At 33.5% G+C, this 7,863-nt stretch overlaps 1 protein-coding gene across 1 annotated transcript in view; it reads left to right on the forward strand.

The window, feature by feature from the left end:
• The window catches only part of LOC150094004 (uncharacterized), a 273,886-nt gene extending 266,294 nt beyond the window's left edge, over positions 1-7,592 (forward strand). The window contains exon 8 of the mRNA XM_090413118.1: positions 7,471-7,592. The gene's annotated coding sequence lies outside the window, so the exon portion shown is untranslated. The remainder of the gene's footprint in view (positions 1-7,470) is intronic.
• The last annotated feature ends 271 nt before the right edge of the window (positions 7,593-7,863 follow it).

Below are 7,863 nucleotides of genomic sequence, written 5' to 3' on the forward strand. Positions count from 1 at the left end.
TCATGTTTTGGTAAAATAGTTCGCTTTTATGGGACAATTAAATGCCACCATACGTAATTACCAAGACAATTTTTTCCCCAAGCATTCCAAACACAAACGAAAATATGAATACTAATGAATAGAGCGCCATCTATGAGCTTATTTATGAGGTAAAATTTATCAAGAGCTGAACTGCAAGATGACGCATACAGTCACATGAGTGTCAGTTTTGTATGATTCTTTTGATGTGTGTTTATTTGTTAATTAAAATATTTAAATTCTTTCAAAGGAAGCATTTTGTTGATAGTAAATGTCACTATGAACAACAGATAGTTTCGTCGAGAATCCTGCTCTCAACATAGCATAAAGATCTCACTGTTTTGCATACATTTAATTCTTATGAAACAAAATTAATAATGACTGAAAATCGAATCTTATTTATTTACTTATTTTTTGCATTGGTACCTCATGGACCACTTTTTATTAATAAGGACCTAAGAATTGATTACAAAATTACATGGTAAGTTAATTCCTTATTGTAATCCATCTTGTTAACATTAACAATATTAACAGTAAAAGAATTAGGCATAGAAAGTAGTGCATTCACAATTCCTGTTTTCCCCAAAGCAGACCCTTCCCTAACACTTTCGGAGTCAGGGGAACAAGAACACACATCTAAATATTTAAAAGTTATAAATCAAGTTAACAAATCATTAAATACATAATTCATAAATTATTAAAATAATAATAAATAAAATATCACGAAAATCGTTATACGGATGTTAGGCATATGCACAATTCCTTCTTTTTCTGTACGATTTTTTACTCGATAAAAACTGCATTTGAATTCCTTCTAGACAAGAGCAAAAATCAAAACCAAATTAACCATTCCTGGACAGAGGCGGCAGTTTTTTCCCCTTACAGTAACCAAAGTCTCTCTCTCACACAAATAGGCAAAACTCTATTGGTAAGTACATGCAATTGATATAACTTTCGATCACAGCTACTTCTTGGAGAGCTTGTGCAGTCAACCTTCATGGCGAAGATGGTGCTATTCAGATCAGTTATATACTAATTCAGATAAGGAAACTCAGAGAAAAATGATAATCGGATTCCTATAAGAAACTTCAAACAGTAGCAGATGAGTCCGACCTATGGAAATGTTTTGTGGAAACTTGTAGAAAAGAAGAGTTATTATGTTAATTCTTAATGCCGATCCGACTTTTCTCTGGATAAGGATAAAATAGGTTTGTATATAAAACAAGTTTTATTGATGTGTTTTTCATTATTATGTATAACGATGTATTCAAGATGCAGTGAGTTTGAACTGGGAAATAAAAAACAACTAGTTCTCAGAATTAAAATATGAACCCACGTAAAGAGAAAAATGTGCAAGAAGCTTTAAAAAGAATCGAAACTGAACGCCAAGTAAGAGGTACAAGCTCGGATATATTACATATGAAACTTAATTTACCTATAGACGTGTGTATCAATTACAGGAAACCATAACATGGGGATCAGGTAAAATATTAAAAGAATATTGTCAACAGCAGCAATATCAGTTCTCATGACATCCTTCTTGACTCGTTTTCTCCCTCTCAAGGGAAAAAAAAGCTACAAAATTCTCCTTTGCGACTGAGGCATCTTTTATATATATATCATTTCGATTTCTCTCAGCATTTTATGTTGGATTTGCTCACTAACATGGCTTTCTAGAAACCTAATTAATATTAAGATAGGGCCCTCTTATTCCTGTTACAAAGATTTCGAGTTTCTTAATTGCGTGCATTGTCTGGGCCAGTTTGTCTGTCTATGAAAAACCGAGTTTTCATAGATTTCATAGATTTTTTTATTAAGCTAAAAACTCAGCTTAATCAACTTCATTTGAAAAACAATTATAAAGGTTCTTCGTATACCTTAAACGGGATTGCAATCCAGCCTTTATCATTAGGTTGAGTCATAAGAAGTGTGCTTTGCTGCAGTCATTTTACATTCGATTCTCTAATACATCGAAAACTTTTCTTATTGATTTTGTTGGGCCTCTTTGAAAACTGCATGGATAGCATGTACTGGTGAAATTTTTCTTTAAAAAGGAGAAGAATACTAACAGGATGTTGTTTATTTTGGATATAATGGATCAGCATTCTATCCAAACTTGACGGTAAGTTGAATATAGGAACGCATTGCCTCACGACTACGTACCTGAAGCACTTTAATGGTCGTTAGCTCTATGAACTTGATGAGAAAATCATATCAAAGAGAACAGATTTTTCTAGACTCTTTTCAAGTTGGTTTTCTTTTATTTGACAACAAACTGTGGTACAATGTTGTTCTGTGAGACATGTTTCAAGTTAGTTGTACGTCCTGAACATTATGTAATCTAACTAATCACTTCATTAGATCCATCCGCACTTCCATTTCCAAGAAAAATTAGGAATACTACTCCAGAGAGCATCTAATTTGAACAGCATTGATATCATAAAGATGCTAAGAAACACACAAAATCCTACTACGACAGAAAAAATGTTGAACAATCTGTTGAAATTTAATTATGCTAGAAAACAAGCATTCTCTGCGCATCATCTTGTTCTAGTCTTAGTTGCTTTGTTGTAATTCTAACCAACATGGTTTCCGTAGTTGAATAGTCCTTCAAATTTAGAAGATAAACCTGAATAACCACACTTATTAAGAAAATTAATGTTTGACGGTTTCAAAACTGCAGAATATAATTGCGATAATTCATATAGACGAGTATATATCCAATAATATCTGAACATAGGAATCATGCCACCGACAATAGATCACTCCAAGTAAGTCGACATTACGATCCTGGAAGTTTTCCAAAGACGAGGTCAGTGCACAAATGAACAACAGAAAAAACTTATCCTGCAGTTAAATTCAACGAAACTGTTTACATATAAGCGGTTTGTTCACAAAAGTACCGCAGTTTAATATTTGCTTACTTGGATCTCTAAAGATGCATGCACAAAAAAGTTCCATTACCCAGAACAGATTTTCCTTAATAGACTTATCATCATTATCTGTGGTACTTCCAGACCTTGAGTGCCCACGACTGACCACTTGTACTTGTCTTTCCTAACCATAATTTTTTAGGATAACATGGGTCATCTCATGCCTATTGAATATATTCTGTAAATTTGTGTTTTCTCGTGGCCTGTTTTGTGGAAGAAAAAGTCTGAGTGGAGAAAAATCCCTTTTATTACCGTATGGGACCGACTAACTCACCTTTAGTTGAAAATGCCTTATAAATGCTCTTAGCGTCATAGACAGGATTTAAATCCATGTCTTTTCAACCAAACGGCATTATCGATATCGACTGAGTTACGAGGACACCTAATAGACCAATAATACTGACAGGAATATTTGGACATAAGAATCACACTACCAACAATAGATCACTCCAAGTTAGTCAATATTGTGAATACTGGAAGTTTTCCAAAGTATTTGCAATCCACTATTGAAAGAGTGGGGAAAGAAGCTGGATCTACAAATGCGATCAACCATTCTTGTTTTATAGGATGCTGTTCCTGAACACTTCTTCGGACTCAGATAGCCATTCGACTCATCCACCAGTTAACAGCCAAGGATGGAAAAGTAAAGGCTGAAAACCAAGCATAATTGAAATTAACGAATGACTGCCAGAGTAGTTTCATTTTGTTTAAACAAAGACGTACTCCAGCCACTTTTGTAAATAGGAAAAAAATAAATTCTCTACATTTAAATCTAAAACAATTTCGCAAAGCTTCGCTGTGGTTGGTATATAGTAATGAATGCCTTTTGTTCAGGACTGGAGGAATAATATATTTATAATATCTGCTATACACATCCACCTAGCTCTCTTGCAGACATGTAGCTGTTTGTTTGTTTGTTTTTTTGCTGTGGAATGTTCATCGCTGCAAAGTAGGCTTGTCAAGGACAATTCTCAGTTTCTGGTTTTGCTATTCAGAAGCACAAACGCATGAACTTCTTAAAGACTTCGGTTCCATCTCATTCATTTACGAGAGCTATGCCGAACATATTTTTTCAAGACTTTATATTCGAGGTTAAATTAGTGAGTCTCATAACGAGGCCTCAGAATTTTTCCTGTTGGAAACTCGGGTTCTTACTCTCTAAAAACTGACAAACTAGCCGGAGAACGCATGAAATTAAACTTCCAGAATATACTTGAACATCGAATTAACATACAGTATTTCGTCTGCATGATTCTAAACAATAACGACAGCCTTTTTATTTCTTTCCTAAGGAAACACAGGGACAAAAATGTTGGCGTTATTACATCAAGTGGTGAGTTCATCAACGCTCAAAGATGAGAATAAAATTCAACTCTTTCTATGATGGATTTGAATATGAAGTGAAATGGTACATTGGCTTCAGAGAACTTCACATTCCAGATAATTATTCAGATTATACTTAAGGGAAGCACTCTAATTTAACAATAATCTATAACCGAAGGGACTGTGTCCTTGCCAGTTACATTGAATTCATTAAGTATAATTTGATGAAACACTTTTGCCAACAACGCATATTGAAATAATTGAGTAGCAGAGAGAGAGAGAGAGAGAGAGAGAAAAAGGTGACAAGATAAGTTACCTGAATAAGATAAGATATTTGAAGTGGCTGGAGTCAATGAACCTCGTTTGACTGAAGAAGAGTGGCATGTTTGAGTTCTAAGACTCATCACTAGTATGGAAAATGCAGCAGTTGCGATGCCTTAAACATAATGAAGGTTTAACAAGTATTTGTGAACGGCTTATGAACTCAGAGGTATGTTGATTGCTGAAAATTCATTGATGGAACTTAATCTACATGTCAATTATATAAAGGGAGAAGTATGAAAGACATACTTCTCCCTCTATATCTTTCATTAAATTATGTATCACTTATGCTTCTAATGAAGGTCACAATAATCCAGGCTGAATCACAATACAATCCAGATCATATTATTTTTTCCTCTGGCCGTTGCATGACGTTGAGAACAAAGGATTATTATTTTCATTAGTAAACTTAATGACGACTTGCTAAGTTCTAAAGACAACATGAAAATAGCGAATAAGTTTGATTTTCCTAAAACACTGCCTTCAAAGAAATAAAGAAAATTCTTTAAAATTACTGAATTGTAAGCAAACTTTCAGAAAACGTTTCATTCAAAAAAAAAAAAAAAGAGTGAGAAAACGATTGTGACTTTTATACTTTAAATTACCAGTATATAGATCTTCTGTAATTCAGTCAGTTTTCACAATGCACTTCCATCGGAAAGACCCGAGTTGAATTCCGCTGGGATGCAAAGGATCGTTCTCAGGGCTTTTCAGTTGAAGTGAGTCAGTCGGTCTCATATGAAAGTGTTTCAAGCCTGGAAACTCGGGTGTTTCTTCCCTCAAAACAGGTCAACACACTATTTACATATAAAATATACTATACTATACATATAGGGCTAACTACCCTATCCTGGAATAACGGATAGGAATTCCATGGGTGCTTGGAAGGTTATGGGTACAATAAGGCCCCTAAAATCACAGGAAGAAAAAAGAAAAAGTATGGGATGTGCCATCAATCATGAGATGGATGCGATCATGAAATTGCAATGAGGATCGAGTTGAATTGATTGGAATTACGGCCGAAGAAAATAAAGGTTGTGAAGCCAATGCAGTAACTTATTAATTAGGCTTGTTTTCCTGGTAGGTTTGTTTATGGTACTAATTCATAAATCACCTTCACTTTAAAATCCCTTATAAAGTTTGTCTTCGATAGTATTCGATTCCAGGTCTTTTCATTAAAAGTCTAATTGTGACGATCTTATTGATGAATGAAGAAGAAAAAATCTACACCATGGCTTATTGTTTTGTTATTATGGACGTCTCGCTCGTGGAATTCCGTTTTGGGCCAAAATTGCCGCACACTGGATTGAAGTGTTTAGAACTTTTGTTACAGTTAAGGTTTACTGCTGTTTTCCAGAATCGCATCGTTGAGAAGTTGCAATACTTAGAAATCCAAAAGCTGGTTTCTGGATTTTTGGATGGAATTCACAACGCACACCGCAAAACAAACTCTTAAGACGATTGTCCTTTTTTCATGAATGTTCGTCCAAGTTTAAAATGGTAGAATCATTGAAAACTTTTGTTCCTGTATTTCATAAATGAAATACAGTGACGTCTTTCAACGCCTGGTAAAACGATGATTTTACCAGGCGTTGAAAATCATCTGAAACCTAATGGCCTTCAAAAAATCAATACGGAATTGAATTCGAATCTACAGTTTGTTGATTAAAAAACGTTGCATTTTTACTCGATCGCCCAGAGCTGCAATTGAAATACTGGAAGTATTTTTGTATAGAGTTGAAAATCTGTTATCGATGTTATTTCTTTCACATACAGAAATATGAATTCGTGATAGAAATGTGCATAATTAAAATATATTGTTTACGTGTGTTATAACTACGTTTTAATTATTATTATTATTATTATTATTATTATTATTATTATTATTATTATTATTATTATTATTATTATTATTATTATTAGTGGTAGTAGTAGTATTTACAAAATACACAAATTTGATTTGAGACGATTAAAGTCCACTTCTGACACTAGTGGGCGCAGACGTTCACTAGTATCAGACGATACTAAAAAATAAAAATAGTACCTTGACGCAAAAATTAAACATATTTCACAGTTCAGAAAAGAAGAAAAAGAAAAAAAAAATACGCAGAATATATTTTCGGACGTAGAAGAGGCCATATTTTTTTATATAGACACTGGAGGATACTCTTAAAATAAAATAAACAAAAAATGTTTTATCACGTGCATATATGTGATATATTAATAGTAATATTTTTATTTCAATTTTCTTTAATTATTTTTATTTATCTTAAAATTATTTTGCTAATATTATTTCCCTATCATTGTCTTAATAATGCTGCTGCTAATTAGGTCAGTAAACTGAGAACTTTTTTCTTGGTAATCTATTATTAAATACACAACAAAAGGAAATGGCTATCATATTTACCACTGCTATATTGATGCATGAATGACAACAGCGGAAACTCATCCTTGTTGTAAACGTTTGTTCTTAGATCAGATCACTGTTTATTAGACTGCGGCGCCCTCTGTAGTGCTGTAATTAGATTTCTTAATTTATGATCCACCGATATTTGTCTTTAATATCAGACTGTGAAACACGATGAGGAATTACACGGTATTATGAAATTAATAATTTCATATTTCCATGTACGATATTTAATACCTTGTGATAATTTTACACACGCGCTGTGTACCAGATAAAAATCATTTCTACCGATATTTCTCCAGACATTTCAAATTAATTTCGTTGGGATTTTAATCTGTTTCATGTAATCCAAGAACAACGTTATAAACGTTACTTTATATCACGTATCAGATACTAGTTTGTGATTCGTTTAAAAGACGCTGATTATAATTTCAAGTATTCATTGGTGTTTTTGTCTTCCATTTTTAGATTAACAGATTTCTCAATACGTCTCTTACATGGGAAATTGTGTTCGACGAGTCAAGGAATCGTCTTTGTCAAGCTGTCAGTGTTAATAACGTGCCCGCTAATTCAAACATTTTCCGACCGATACATAATTTCCTGCTTGACAAACCATTTTGAGAAGAAGAAGAAGAAGAAAGGAAAAACTGCAAGCAATTAATTTTCCCACGAATAAATATTAACGCAGTTCCGGTAAATTATTGAAGGCTTCCTTGAAACACTCAGAACCAATCAGTACACATCCATGTACATGCCAAGCACACAAATGCAGTCTTGCATAACAAGGTATGAGCTAGCAATTGGAATCCAAACTGCACACTTGAGAAGCTGAGCATGCGTAATTAATTTTATGTTTGTTAC

The sequence above is a fragment of the Typopeltis vanoorti genome, chromosome 23 (genome assembly GCF_054136105.1).
Source record: "Typopeltis vanoorti isolate ZY-2024b chromosome 23, IOZ_Tvanoo_1.0, whole genome shotgun sequence".
NCBI lineage: Eukaryota > Metazoa > Arthropoda > Arachnida > Uropygi > Thelyphonidae > Typopeltis > Typopeltis vanoorti.